Source organism: Lepidochelys olivacea (assembly GCF_965140295.1).
Source record: "Lepidochelys olivacea isolate rLepOli2 genome assembly, chromosome: 6".
In the NCBI taxonomy this organism is placed as follows: domain Eukaryota; kingdom Metazoa; phylum Chordata; order Testudines; family Cheloniidae; genus Lepidochelys; species Lepidochelys olivacea.
Genome location: NC_140416.1, coordinates 8,228,776 through 8,243,423, shown reverse-complemented (window position 1 = coordinate 8,243,423; position 14,648 = coordinate 8,228,776).

Genomic DNA, 14,648 nt, shown 5'->3' with positions numbered 1-14,648 from the left:
CATCCATCAGCAGTTACCTCCCCAGAAAGGTCTGCAATTTCAGAGAACTTTTTTCGGCCACCAATCTGCCCTTGGATTCCCAGGTGTGACACTACGCCCCTTATTCTTCATAGAAATATTGTTATAATATTATTTAAGCATATTTAAGATGTATTTTATGCAAGATGACTCTTGTGAGATATCATTGGAAAGGTTATGATTCACTGAATATGATTATCCTATTTGTAGGCATGTATAATTTTTGTATCTAAAGTTAGGAATATTGACTATACATCTGTACTGCAGAAATGTTTGCATCTGGGGAACACCCACCAGACAGAATGCAACCTGTCTGGCTGGTTAGCTGGGGACAAATCAATGAACCATTAAGGAGAACAATAGGTCTTTGAAGATGCTAATCTCCCACCTTCCTTTGACTCATGGCTGCTTTGACACTGCAGGATTCTGTCTGGTGGGCCTTCCCCAGATGCAAACATTTTTGTAGTACAGATGTATAGTCAATATTCCTAACTTTTAAGACAGGGGAGTGAGATGATTGGGGTTCGTTATTCACTCAATCCCTGCCCAGGAAGACTGCTGAAAACATATAAGAAACAAAGACACAGGGGGATGTGGGAGAAGGACTGAGCCCAGGTGAGAGGGTGTTTGGCCTGTGAAAGAAATACTGGGAGTTTTAAGGTGCAAGCAAAAGCAGCTTGCCTTCAAGATACTCTGCAACCTAAAACAACATTTAGGGTGAGAAATTGTTAGTTATAGCCTAGAACAAGGAGGAGTCCTTGTGCACCTTAGAGACTAACAAATTTATTTGGCCATAAGCTTTTGTGGGCTAAAACCCACTTCATCAGATGCATGGAGTGAAAAATACAATAAGCAGTATATATATACAGCACATGAAAAGATGGGAGTTACCTTACCAAGTAGGGGGTCAGTGCTAACGAGGCCAATTCAGTCAAGGTGGAAGTGGCCTATTCTCAAGTTGGCCAGAAGGGGTGAATATCAACAGAGGGAAAATTACTTAAATTTGTTAGTCTCTAAGGTGCCACAGGGATTCTTCATTGTTTTTGCTGATACAGACTAACACGGCAACCCCTCTGAAACTTAGTTATAACTAGTTTCTTTAGTATTAAGTTTAGCTTGCATATTTTTTCATTTGCTGGTTAATCTGCTTTGATTTGTTTGCTATCCCTTATATTCACTTAAAATCTATCTTTTGTAGTTAATAAACTTGTTTTTGTTTTCTCTAAAACCAGTTTGTGGACTTCATAACTGGGGGCAAAAAGCTGTGCATATCTTCCTCCACATTGAGGGAGGGAGCAAATTTCATGAGCTTACGTTGTACAGTTCTCTGTGCAGCACAAGACGATACCATTTTGGGTTTACACTCCAGAGGGAGTGTGCACTTGAGTGCTGGGCAAGTCCCTAGCTGACCTTTCCATGCAGAGCTGATTTTAGCATCCATGTCTTTCTGCAGCTGGGTGTGTCCTTACCTGTGTGTGTGCTGGAGGAGGCTTGAGGGCCTGGCTCAGCAGGACAGTGTAAGGGTGCTCAGACTGGTGGAGCAGGAGGGCTCAGTGGTACCCAGTACATCAGGTGGCACCCTGGAGGCTGGAGGGTATCTGTCACACGTGGTACCAGTGAATCCACCTTCATGTAGTTAAAAGATGCAACCTTTTCTTAATAATGCAAATTTCTCTACTAACGTGCAAGGCCTTTGTCACTTCCAGGTTAGATTACTGTATCATGCTCTGCTTAGGACTGCTCTTCAAAGCCATGCAGAAATTGTAGCAGAAGCAGCCTGCTTTCTCAATGGAGTAGGGTCTCCATGAGTCAGGAGTGTACCCTTGTTGCCAAGAAGGCCAATGGCATATTGGGCTGTATTAGTAGGAGCATTGCCAGCTGATCAAGGGAAGTGATTATTCTCCTCTATTTGGCACTGGTGAGGCCACACCTGGAGTATTGTGTCCATTTTTGGTCCCCCCCCCCCCACTACAGAAAGGATGTGGACAAATTGGAGAGAGTCCAGCGGAGGGCAACAAAAATGATTAGGGGGCTGGGGTGTTAGAGGGCTTATTCCTTCACCCTCCCACTTCCCTAGTCCTTCTCATGTGAACAGAGAGCAACAATACCCAAAATCCGAAGGTGCAAACAATTCAGTGTTTATTGGGGTGAACTTCCAGCAAGTTTAAATCCAAGTTCCTTTTTCCTTATTTTCAAATCCCAACTTACTTCCTGTTTCAGAGTAACAGCCGTGTTAGTCTGTATTCGCAAAAAGAAAAGGAGTACTTGTGGCACCTTAGAGACTAACCAATTTATTTGAGCATGAGCTTTCGTGAGCTACAGCTCACTTCATCGGATGCTTCATCGAAAGCTCATGCTCAAATAAATTGGTTAGTCTCTAAGGTGCCACAAGTACTCCTTAACTTACTTCCTGTTTGCCCCCAATTTATATAGTAATATTCTCAGCTATACCTTAACCAGTCATTTTACTGAAATTTACCTAACCAATCCTAACATATTGTAACATGATTAGCTAACCAGTTATATCCCACCACCTTAATTAGTTTACACCCAGCAAAATTAATTATACAGCAGACAAAAACAATCACAGAACCAGGCAGAGACCATGCAAATAAACAATAGCAAAGTAGGAACTATAATGACAAAACAATGCAGAAGTGAGGATTTCACAACTACATCTATAAAGACATAAGGGTTTCCCAACTATGTCTATTGATAAGTGAGTTTTTACCAAACAGAAAACTATCAGACTAAATTTCCTTTTACATCTTCTAGGTTCTTCCCTTTATCTGGAGATGATAGATCGGATCACCTTGCTAACAGCCCCAGATTGCCTTATTTCAATATGACTGGTTTGAAATGTGTGAGGATGTGACCAGTCGCTTCCCAGCTTATGGCTGCTCCCACTGCTTAGCCAGAGGCCTTAGCTTAAGAACAGGGCCTCAGACTGGCACAGTGAGAGAAGGCCCTTACACAGGCAGACAGTGATTTTGATTCTTTCTTTTATACTTCTATAACTAGCTAAATGATAAACATATACCTAAATTCTTAGAGTATAGCCCTTTGCAGACAGGCCTGAATATCTATATCCTAACACTCCACCCCACCCCCTTTTTTTCTTTTTCCTTTTTGGATCCTCCTGCCCAGGTATCTGTAGCCAGACAGCCAGCCCCCGCCCCCCCTCAGACCAGCATTGCTGGAAACACAGGAGGAAGCAGGAACAGGGCACTTAACATATATTCCAGCACAGCCTTTGAAGCTGTGAAAGCACAGGTGTGCTGCTACAATGTGCCTCTGGGAACAGATACGACGATTAAGCTCACAGCAGGCAGAGGCCCTGTGACAGACATGGCTCTTAGCCCCAACTAAATAGCGTGATGCACACACACCAACATCCTAGGTGGGAAAATATTTACCCTGATAAAAGAAATGTCCAGTAGTCGAAACTTATTGTTTCTCTCCTTTGCAAGTGTAAACTACTCTTGCAAAAGCTGGCGTCACCCCGACAGACCAGCCTCAATTTGGCATAAGAAAGGAGAAAGAGAATAAAGGAGTACAGAGGTATAAGTAGGGGACCTACAGCACCATGATTTTTGAGTGCTTTTCACTATCTATCTGCTGGTCAGATAAGTGACAGCCTCCCAAGGCTTCTGCAGCTAAGAGGGTCCCTACGCCTTGTCCCTTATTCGTCTTTCCGCGGAATTGAGTGACCGATCCTGGCTTGGCACCGCTGGAATCGAGAGATGCAAGGAGGGTAAGAAGCACCCACACCTGATCTCCTATCTTTAGTGTACACATATTTTGAAATAGAGCTCTATACTTTGTTTTCTTTCTTTGGGATTGTGGCTTCAGTTTTGTAACTTGTTTGTGTGTGTAACATCTCTACATTTAAATAAGTAGGCACTAGCAATTTTGTAACCACATGATTAGAATCTAGCTTAATAAATTTTGGTAACCATTTATGCATAAGCCTGACTTGTTTTCTCTGGTTTACTGTAAAGCAGCCAACACAATTAAAGAACCTCAGCCGTTTTGGCTCTAAAGCCTGGCCATTAGGTGAGAGTACTAAGAGCCTAGCGTTGAGTTGTGCTGCCTCCACGGGGCAAACTCTTGGGGCACCTGTCAGTCAATCCTGGCTGCCCGCTGCGAAGGAGCTCTGAGCTCTAGCAGTTAAAGTCACGGGTGTGGAGAGGCTCTTAGTGCTGCCATTGGGGCACCTGTCAGTCAGTATTGACTGCCCGCTGCGAAGGAGCTCTGAGCTCTAGCAGTTAAAGTCACGGGTGGTTAGGACCTTGGGGCATCCGTCAGCCTAGCCCGGGCTGCCCGCCGCGAAGGGACAGTGCGTCCTAGCGGTTAAAGTCACGGATGGTATAAACGGGCATAGCTGGCACCTCACCAAACATCCTTGGCCGTCGGCTAACAGTATCCCTGGAAAAGCATAAGGCATATGGTGACACACTTCCTGATAGGGCCAGGCATCAAGGTGGAGGCGTCGATGCTCCATCTGCCCCACTGCCCCTTGTGTAGTACCGTGCCCTGCACCTTCTCTTGTATGGGCACACCACACCTATTCCAATTAGTGTTCCAGACTTCCCATTATAGTGTGCCCGAGAAGGTTGGGTCCGGGTTGTATAGTACACTGTGGGGGAGGGCTTACTACATTACTTATAGGTTATAATTATTGACTGTTCTCTAGGGGGTTTTGCCCCCCTTGATGGTTTCCATATGCAACGTAACACAAATACAGTGAACAATACACCAGCTGCTATGATAATCCACAGCAACACTGAGAGTCCTGGCCACCACCAAAAACACTGCTTTTCCTTCTTTGATAGGGTAAAAATTTTGTCAGTGCCATCCTGTAGTGTTTTGTAAGTGTGTCCAACTGTTGGCGCTTGCAGCAAGTTGCTCTTGTAATCTTTGTGTACTTTTGTCCATATTGTGTGTCCATTGAATATCCACAGTGAAATTTGGTATTGTCCAAACCAATTCAACTACTTGGTACTGCATGGGGTAGTAGGTGCTGGTTCGATTGTTTACTACGATTAAGTCCACTGATCCATTGATGCACCATAGTTCAGGTGGCAGTGTATAGAAGTTCATAATTTGGTCATATAGTGAAAAAATATTGCCTCCTAGTGTTATATTGCAGGATTGCATACATTCCCAACAGAGTACACCATACCCCATATACATTACTCCTAAATGCCCCCCCACCCTTTGCAATAGGCCATTGATCCTGCTCCTCCATAGTCATAGGAGGGGGCACATCCATATTCCTCCTCTGTATATACAACTGCTTAATGTGATGACAGTCCAATTTACCCCATTCCACCCTACCTCCCACCTATTTCCTAGTGGCTCCCAATACGCTCCCCCTTCCCTAGTTACTCCCATAGGGTTCAAGGGGACCACCTTATTTGCATTTCCTTCCCATGGTATCATAGTAACAATTACACAAGAACTGTCCCCACAGGTCGGGGATGTTATTTTCCAGATAGATGGGTATGTTTTTGCAATTGTTGGATAAATATGGGCTAGCCTCCTGATTTAATACTGAAGACCATTGTTCTGACCAAGCCTCTCTCATAATATCCATTAACATTATTAACTGAGCATTTTGAATATCTACGCACACTTCTCCCCATGTTAGTCTTCTGAAGCCATCTCCCACCCATGTCACCAGGTCCCCTGCCCAATGAGTTAACTGCAAGTTTACCTCTACTGCTGTCCTCCACCCTGTGGCAACTGCTGATTGTTGCTGTGCTATTAATTTGTTGTTGAAATCTCACATTTTGGCTACTAATCATTTGGTTACTCACTCATCCCCCAGATTCCATGTACCCAGCATCGTGTTCCCCGCTGCCCACAATCCCCTTTTCCAATGACGATTCCAGGTGTGTCCCCTCACCCACCCATTGAATTGTTGTTTCAATCCTTTGATGTATATACTACCATTAGGATGAATTTTGTCCACCCACCATTCCTTGGGGCATCCCACCCCTGGAATAGAGTGAAAGGACACATTAAACAGTGCTGGCTGCACCCACTCCCACAATGGCTCCCATACATTTGCTCATCAGGGAATATTCTCGGCTCCAGGCTGTGACCACTTTAAATTTGGGTTCTTCCAACTTGGCATCCAGATCACCTGTAGGGTTACAGTCTGTAAAATGGTTAACTCATCGTACCCCCGGTGTCCCAAATGGGATTTTACACCTAGTATAATATGTACAAAACAATCACACCTTCGGGGATTATCTTCCATGGAAGTATCATTGGGGTTACATATGGTAACATCACACCCTAAATGTAAGGCCCTATTTTCCCCAAAGGGTTCATTTGCTCCAGGAGACCAGAGGGTTATATTCTTTCGAGCCTCGGTAACAAACCACTGTTAGGGGGCTTATTCCTTCACCCACTTACTTCCCTGGTCCTTCTCGCATGAACAGAGAGCAACAATACCCGAAGTCCAAAGGTGCAAACAATTCAATGTTTATTGGGGTGAACTTCCAGCAAGCATGATTCCAGTTTCCTTCCTTAGTGTCCCCCTTCCCAGCTCTGACACCACAGAGCCTTACACCTGTGTCCCTGTTCCCATTCCTGCCCTTAGCCAAACATGATTCCAATTTCCCCACCCCCATTCCCTGTTCCCATTTCCCACACACACACACACACACACTTCCTGATTGACTGCAGACTATATAGTAAAACTTGAGTTCTGCTTAGCTATACCTTAACCAATCATTTTCCTGAAATTTAACTAACCAATCCTAACATATTGTAACATGATTATTTAACCAATTATATCCCACCGCCTTAATTAGTTTACACCCAGCAAAATTAATTATACAGCAGACAGGAACAATCACAGAACCAGACAGAGATTATACAGACAAACAATGGGGAAATGGGGACTACAGTGATAGAACAAACACAGAAATGAGGATTTCACATCCCAGCTATTGATAAGTGAGTTCTTGCCAGATAGGATGCTATCAAACTAAGTTTCCTTTTACATCTTCTAGGCACTTCCCTTTCTCTGGAGGTGATAGGCATTATCAGGACAGGATTGTATTCCTAACAGCCCAATAGCACCTTCTTTCAATGTGACTAGTTTAGAATGTGAGGATGTGACCGTAGACTTCCCAGTTTATGGCTGCCTCTGTTGCTTAGCCAGGGATCTCAGCCTAAGAACAGGGCCTCAGACTGTCACAGTAAGAGAAGGACTTACACCGGCAGGCAGTGATTTTTATTCTTTCTTTTATACCTCTACAACTAGCTAAGTGATAAGAATACACCTAAATTCTTAGAGTATAGGCCTTGACAGACAGGCCTGACTATTTATATCCTAACAACCACATAGCTGGGTAACTGTGTTTTCCACTATCATTAATCATGGCAGCACCCAGGGAGTACCATGCAATATTTCCTGATAAATTTGATATGCTCCACCGGGTTGTATTCCCCCATCTAATCCATAAACCATATACCAACACGCCAAATTCCTGTTGGAGTATTAGTGGTACATCTTTCTATGGGTAGATTCCCATAGTCTTCATTAGCTTGATTACCACAGGTTGCATGTGTAGCCGTCCATGTGTTTCCTCCTTTTGACACTTCACATCGTGGGATCTGAATAGAATTTGTAAATGTGACGATTGTGATTAGCACTAGTAATTGTTCCCTCCAGGGCCAGGGAATTTTCATCCTTTTCTCCTTTTTGAATTAACCTGTAATACACACATAACAAAATTTACACGTCCCCTTTCCCAATCCCCTGTTTGTACCTTTTTATTTGAGTGCAGTGAACCTACTCCCGTCCTCCATTCTCTGTACCCAATAATAGCAGACTGGGCCCTAATTGGTCAAGGACAAGATAGGGGCCGTTCCATTTAGGAGCTGGGAATGGATGGTGTTGACCTGTGATCTTGTACATCACTAGATCTCCTACCATGGGTAGATCACACTCCCCGGGGAAGTCATACCATGCTTTGATTCTTGCTGCTCCTTGATCGTCTCGCCAGGCCACCGCCTGCTGTACCGGTTTTACATGGTCAGAGTTAAAATCCATTCTTGTGTTAAGCCGTGTGTAGTGACTTCTCCAGGTACTGGGGTAAGTAGATTTTCCCACCGTTCCATGGGCCTTACCATAAGAGCCTCATATGGAGAAAATCCTGTGCCCTTTGATTCTCGGGCCCTTATTCTCATTAAGACAAAGAGCAGTAACTGTGACCAGTTTTTCCTCCCATTTCCACTCCCTTTCTTAGCTCACTTTTAATGGTGCGGTTCATGCATTCCACCTGCCCCGCAGCCTGGGGGTGATAAGCAATATGGAACAACTGTGTGATTCCAGTGAGGGCCGATAGCTCCCCTAACAAATCTGACTGGAAAGCTACTCCTTGGTCTGAGTCAATCACCTTTGGGACCCCCCAGCGAGTAAATACCTCATTTACCAGTATTTCAGCAGTTACTCTGGCAGTTTGATACTTTGTGGGGAAAGCTTTCACCCACCTGCTGAAAGCATCCACCACCACCATGAATTGTTTTTTTCTGTGATCTGGTGGTAGGGTCCTGTGTAGTCAATTTGTATTCTTTTCCAAGGTCCCCTTGGGGCTTGTCTCATTAATTCTCCCCTTAGCACGTTGTGAGGTGGGCTGTGCCTGGCACAGTCCAAACATTCCAGATGTGATTTTAAATCAGCTGCCATTCCTGGCCACCAGCAAAACCTTTTTAAAGTTTCCAGTGTCTCCTCAAACCCAGGTGTCCCCCTGCCAAGCTCCCAAGCACCCAGCTTAAGAAAGCCATCTGGCTTCCCTGTGGGCACAGCATTACTAGTCCCTCAGCTGTTAAGACACCAAATCCCTTCCATTAGTTCCACCTTTGGCACATACCTGTCCCCAAGTTTCATGATGCCTTCCAGTCCTGGGTCAGATTCTTGCAACTCTCAAATTCGCCCTCCCCGATCTGTATCCACCCCGCTTCTTGTTAACACTGTGACAGGCACGCTCTCTTCTGGCTCCCAGGGCCATGGGGGTGCCTCTGTTGCAGCCCTCTTGGCCTCTACATCGGCCAGATTATTCCCTTTGCTTAGGGGTCCTGTTTTCTTGTGTACCTTTACCTTTACCACATTGATCCTGTGACTGAGCTCCTCCACTCGCTTCCACCAGGTAGCATGCTTGATTGTGGAGCTGTCTGTTGCCCTGACATGATTATCCACTCACCATCTCAGCATTAATGTGGCACCATGAAATACATAATCTGAATCTACCACCACCCAACATTCTGGCTCAAATTTGGGATCCACTTCATTTAAAGTTGTTAGCAAGGTTGTCAGTTCTGCCTCCTGAGCTGACCTTGCTTCTAGTGAGAAACCAGTGGTGCTGATTGTCTCATTGCCTCTGATTCCAACAACAGCTAAGCCTGCAGTTTTCCGTCCCCCTCGATACCTACAACTTCCATCCAAAAACCATACCAGTGTCCCCTCCTTTACCTGATTGGGGTTAGCTGCCCGAAACACCTGATGTTGGGTTTTACTTGGGCTGGCTTCACATTGGTGTGGGGTGCCAGCCAGATGTAATCCAGCTACCCAGACTATGGGTTCCTTTAACACTTCTGCTTTAATGTTTTCTGCTTGTAGAGCCAGCAACCATTGGGCAGTACGCTGCCCACTCACTGGTCCCTGTAAGACAGTAACGTATGTAACATACGTTACATATGCATATGTAACAGCCGCAGGGGTCACCATGAGATCTGACTATTACTTTCTGCATTCCCGGGAGGCATTTGAATTTCCCTGCCCCCCAGTAGGTGCACAAGAGCACCTTTTCACACCATCCACACTTCAGTTCCACAGCACTCAAAAGTCGAGAGGCAAAGGCCACAGGTCTGTCCTTTGCTCCATACTCCTGTGTTAACACACAACCAATGGTAGCATCCGATACCAAAGGGTACAGATAAAAGAGTTTCTCCCCATTCAGGGAGGCCAGCACTGGAGCACTGGCTAGGTTTTCCTTTGGCACTCTCACTGCCTCAGTACGCTCTTTTGACCATTCCCACATTGAGGCTCGGGTTAGGTCAAATAGAGGCTGGGCTATTTCTGCATAATTGGCCACAAAATCCCTGCAAAATCCAGTTAGACCCAGAAAACTTTGTAAGCTTTTAACATCCGTAGGCAGTGGCAATTGCACCCGTCCCTTATCGATTTCCCTTACCATCTGGGACACTTCCACTCCTAAGTAGGTCACTCTTGTCTGTCCCATCTGAGCCTTTTTCCCATTGACTTTCAACCCTGCTCTTGCCAAAGCTTGCAGGACCTGCTCGGTTAGTTTCCTGTCTTCCTCCTCTGTCCCTGACATTAGTAACAGGTTGTCTATATATTGTATGCACCTTGCTGAATCCACCCCCTCCAGAACCTGTCTCATGTATCTGTGAAAAATTGCAGGGGCACCCCGATATCCCTGGGGTAGGACTGTCCAGCAGAATTGTCTGCCCTCCCACGTGAATGCAGTTGTATACTGACACGAGGTAGCTAGTGGCAGAGACCAAAACCCATTAGCTATGTCCAAAACAGTGAAAATTTGAAATTGGGGTCCAATACGGGCCAACATTTCAGGGTACACTGCCACCACTGAGGCTGGTGAATTGGCCAGAGCATTTAGTGCCCTGTAATCCACAGTGAGGCACCAGGTACCATTTGTCTTTCTCACTGGCCACATAGCAGCATTACAAGGGGATGCAACTGCTCTAATCAATCCCCTCTGTTACAATTCCCCAGTAGTTGCCCCCACCTCTGACAATGCCTCCCGAGGAATAGGATGTTGTTTCTGTGGGGGAGGGTCCCCGCCCTCAAGCAGTACTTCCATGCTGCCCATACCACAATCCAGGTTATTCTTAGCCCACACAGGAATGTGTTCCCAGCCTGCCAGGGGTGGTGGGAGGGCATGTGCTGCTTTAATGGTCATAGTGGCTATCCCCATAGGAATGGTATAGCCCTGTCCATCCTGGGTCTGCCCCAGTAAACACACCCAATTGGCTAAATTCAGTACAAGTCCCAGTTTGTGTAAATCTCCTGCCCCCAACAGATTAAGCATATGTAACCCTTCTGCCCGTCAGAGTTGGCAGCAACAAGGGCCGGGTTCAATATCTAGGGGTTCCATTCCAATAACACAATGCAAACCGGCTCGAGCCCCCACCCAGTGACCTGGGACAAATATATACCACCCCCGCTGGGCGCCTCCAAGAGGCAATACTTCCCCTCTCGCAAGCACATAGTCTGAGTGTAGCAAAAGTCTTTTAATAACAGAGAGAAACAATGTGGCATTATGTTGGGGAAACACCACCAACCGGATTCATAACACAACCCATGAGCAAAAACAACCCCACCCCAGGCAAATTGGGGCATGCCCTTTTCCCTTTGGTTCTTGAGTCCAGCAACCCCAAAAGTCCAATGCCCCAAAAGTCTCTGTCCCTGGTCAGGGCAGCCCCAGAGTTCGAAAGTTTATCGGCGGAGCTTTACCTCCCAACCTGGGTGGAAATGGGACGGGGGTAAGAGGCACCTTACGTGATCTGAAGCTGACCGCCCCATAGCTCCATAGCGGCGCTCCGCTCCGCTCCGCCAGCCGCCCCACAAAACTCCTTCGCGCAGCTGCACTCCGCTCCACCAGCCGCCCCACGAACTCCTTCACTCAGCTGCGCTCCGCTCCGCCAGCCGCCCCACGAACTCCTTCGCTCAGCTCCACGGCCCACAAGCAGCTCCTGCCATCCACACACTGCTCCGTGTCGAACTGCTTCGCCAGCCGGCCCGCAAACTGCTCCACAATATATCTTCAGGCTCCCCCACTACTTAACACAACACTCAGTGATTTCAGCGCTTAGGTGAATTCAGCTTATAATAGGGGAGCCCCAGTGCTGGTGCACTGTCAGCCCAAAGTGAGCTCAGCAGCCTGTAACTAGACTTCTAATGAAATCAAAATTAGCTCTGATATTCCACAGTGGAGAGAGGAGGAAGTGCAATTAGCATGTAAGGCCCTCACCAAGGGGCCCATGCCACCAAGTATTAATACTTGTCCCCAGCCTCTCTCCATTCACACAGTTTTGGAACCCATGACCCTTGCCTAGCGAGTGCTACTTAGATGATGGTGAATCCCTCCATCGTAACAAAAGGCCACGTACAGTTCCAAGCACAGTTCCCATAATCAGGGTAATAACAATTTATTCTTCCTGCCCCAATAACAGAGACACTGGGGATCCCACAGCAGCCAAAGTGACCATTTGGGCAGCTATAGTCTCATTCTAGGCGTGGTGGGTGTGCCTATGCAAATGAGATCGGCCCCTGAAATTCTTTTCCACAACTTGCCACACCTCACCACCAGATGTCAGGGTGGAGCTCATCCTGACACTGCTTACATCCTCCCCCCAGCCGAGACTTTGTCGTCCCGACAAATCACACTCCCTTTATACCAACTCATTGGTTTCCTCCAAAGGGCCTCAGGAAGCCCACTTTAGCTTCCACAAGCCTGTGTGCTAAATGTATTGGCTCCTCACTAGTCACCCCAGGTGCATCATAAGTTAACCGTTTCACTGGTCTTATCACCCTGTCTCGTCTATTGAGAATCTCTGTTGCCGAAGTAAGGGGAACATCCTCTTGAGTGACGGATGGAGAGGCTTCCCTGGAGGGTCCCTCGGCTACTGGCGTAGGCCCCTGCACTCCTAGTTCTAACGCTGGAGGGTCCAAGGTGCCCAGGACATCCTCTACCTTCTGTCCCCATTGTCCAATAAGCTGTGTGTGTCATCACAGGGGGGTCTCATCAGCAGCACCGGGGTATCAGAAAGGGGCCTAAATAGTTCCGCCATTGGGTTTAGGGCGGAAGAGGGAAAACTCTCGTTTGGTTCAGCTGATCGAGACTGAAATCTTGTCTCCATCCCAGGATACACCAGGGTTGTGTCTTCCTCCTCAGACTCACTCTCAGATGTGCAGAATAGGGGTAAGTTAGCTGCAGGGGGCCCACTGTCTGTGTTGGATGGCGACTTTGGTCTAGCACCTCTGTTCTGCCCGGCGGCCCTGCCGTGGCCCATCTCACAAGGGGTGCTTACCAATTCCCCCACAGGGAGCAAAAGGTTTCTATGCACCGTCTTTATTTGCCCTGGACCGTCTTCAGGTTTGATCTTGTAGACCGGCAGATCTCCCAGCTTTTCCATCACCAGGTAAGGTATTGCCTTCCATCTGTCAGCTATCTTGTGTTTGCCAGCAATACCCAAATTTCGCAGCAGGACTCTGTCCCCCGGCTGGAGCTCCTGCGAACGCACTCTAGCATCATATCGATGTTTGTTGCGGTCTGCGTTCTTCCGAGCCGCAGCGGTAGCTAAGCGATAAGCATCCCGCAGCTTTTCTCTTAGTCGGGATACATATTGCTGATGAGTTTCATAGCTATCTCCATCCTCTGATACACCAAAGCACAAGTCTATGGGTAATCTTGGTTCTCGCCCAAACATCAAGAGATATGGGGTGACTCCCGTAGCATCGTTCTTTGTGGCATTGTAGGCATGCACCAGAAATGCGACATGCTGGCTCCAGGTTGCCTTCTGCTCTGGTCGCAAAGTTCCCAACATATCTAATAGGGTTCGATTGAACCTCTCTGGCTGAGGATCACCTTGGGGGTGATAAGGCGTTGTCCTAGACTTTTTAATTCCTGCTATCTTCAGCACCTCCTTCAGAAGGTGACTCTCAAAATCCCGCCCCTGATCAGAGTGTATCCGAGCCGGGAATCCATAGACTGAGAAATATTTGTCCCACAATACTCGAGCAACGGTGGTGGCCCTCTGATCACGTGTGGGATATGCTTGTGCATACCGTGTAAAATGGTCAGTCACTACTAGAATGTTTCCAACATTCCTCTTGTCTACCTCTACAGACAAGAAATCAATGCATACCAACTCCAAAGGTTTGTTGCTGGTGATGTTCTTGAGATATGCAGCCCTTGTGGGCAGAGTTTTCCTTTGAACACATCGAGCGCAAGTCTCACATTTCCTGCGAACATCTTCAGCCATTCGGGGCCAATAGAACCTACTACGAATAAGTTCCAGGGTCCTCTCCATCCCTAAATGCCCAAAGTCATCATGCAGGGCCCTCATGGCCAGGGCTCTGTACTTTTTTGGCAGTACTAGTTGTGCTCGTTGTTTTTGTAAAGGGTCAGTGGTCATTCGGTGTAGCACTCCCTGAATCAGTTTTAGTTTGGTCCATTCTCTCAATAGTAGTTTACCCTCCGGGTTAGGTGGGACAACCGCAGTTGGGCTTCGCCCCTCCCTTTTGGCAAGTAGTGTATCACGAATGTCAATATCTTGCCGCTGGGCTTCTTGCCAGTCAGCCGCATTGAGCATGGGCAAAGGAGATTGGTCTAATGCAATATAGTTCACCGAAGCAGAAGGCATGCATTCAGGGGGCAGGCCCAAAGCTTCTGCAACACATCCCTGAAAGTCTTCACGGGCCTCTGGCTCTCGGCGACTCACACTGCAAATAGCTCTCACTCCATCTGTGGGTATCACAGCAACTTCTGGAGCCTGCGGACGCCTGGACAATGCATCTGCATCTACATTGCTTCTCCCTGATCGGTACTGAATGCTGAACTCAT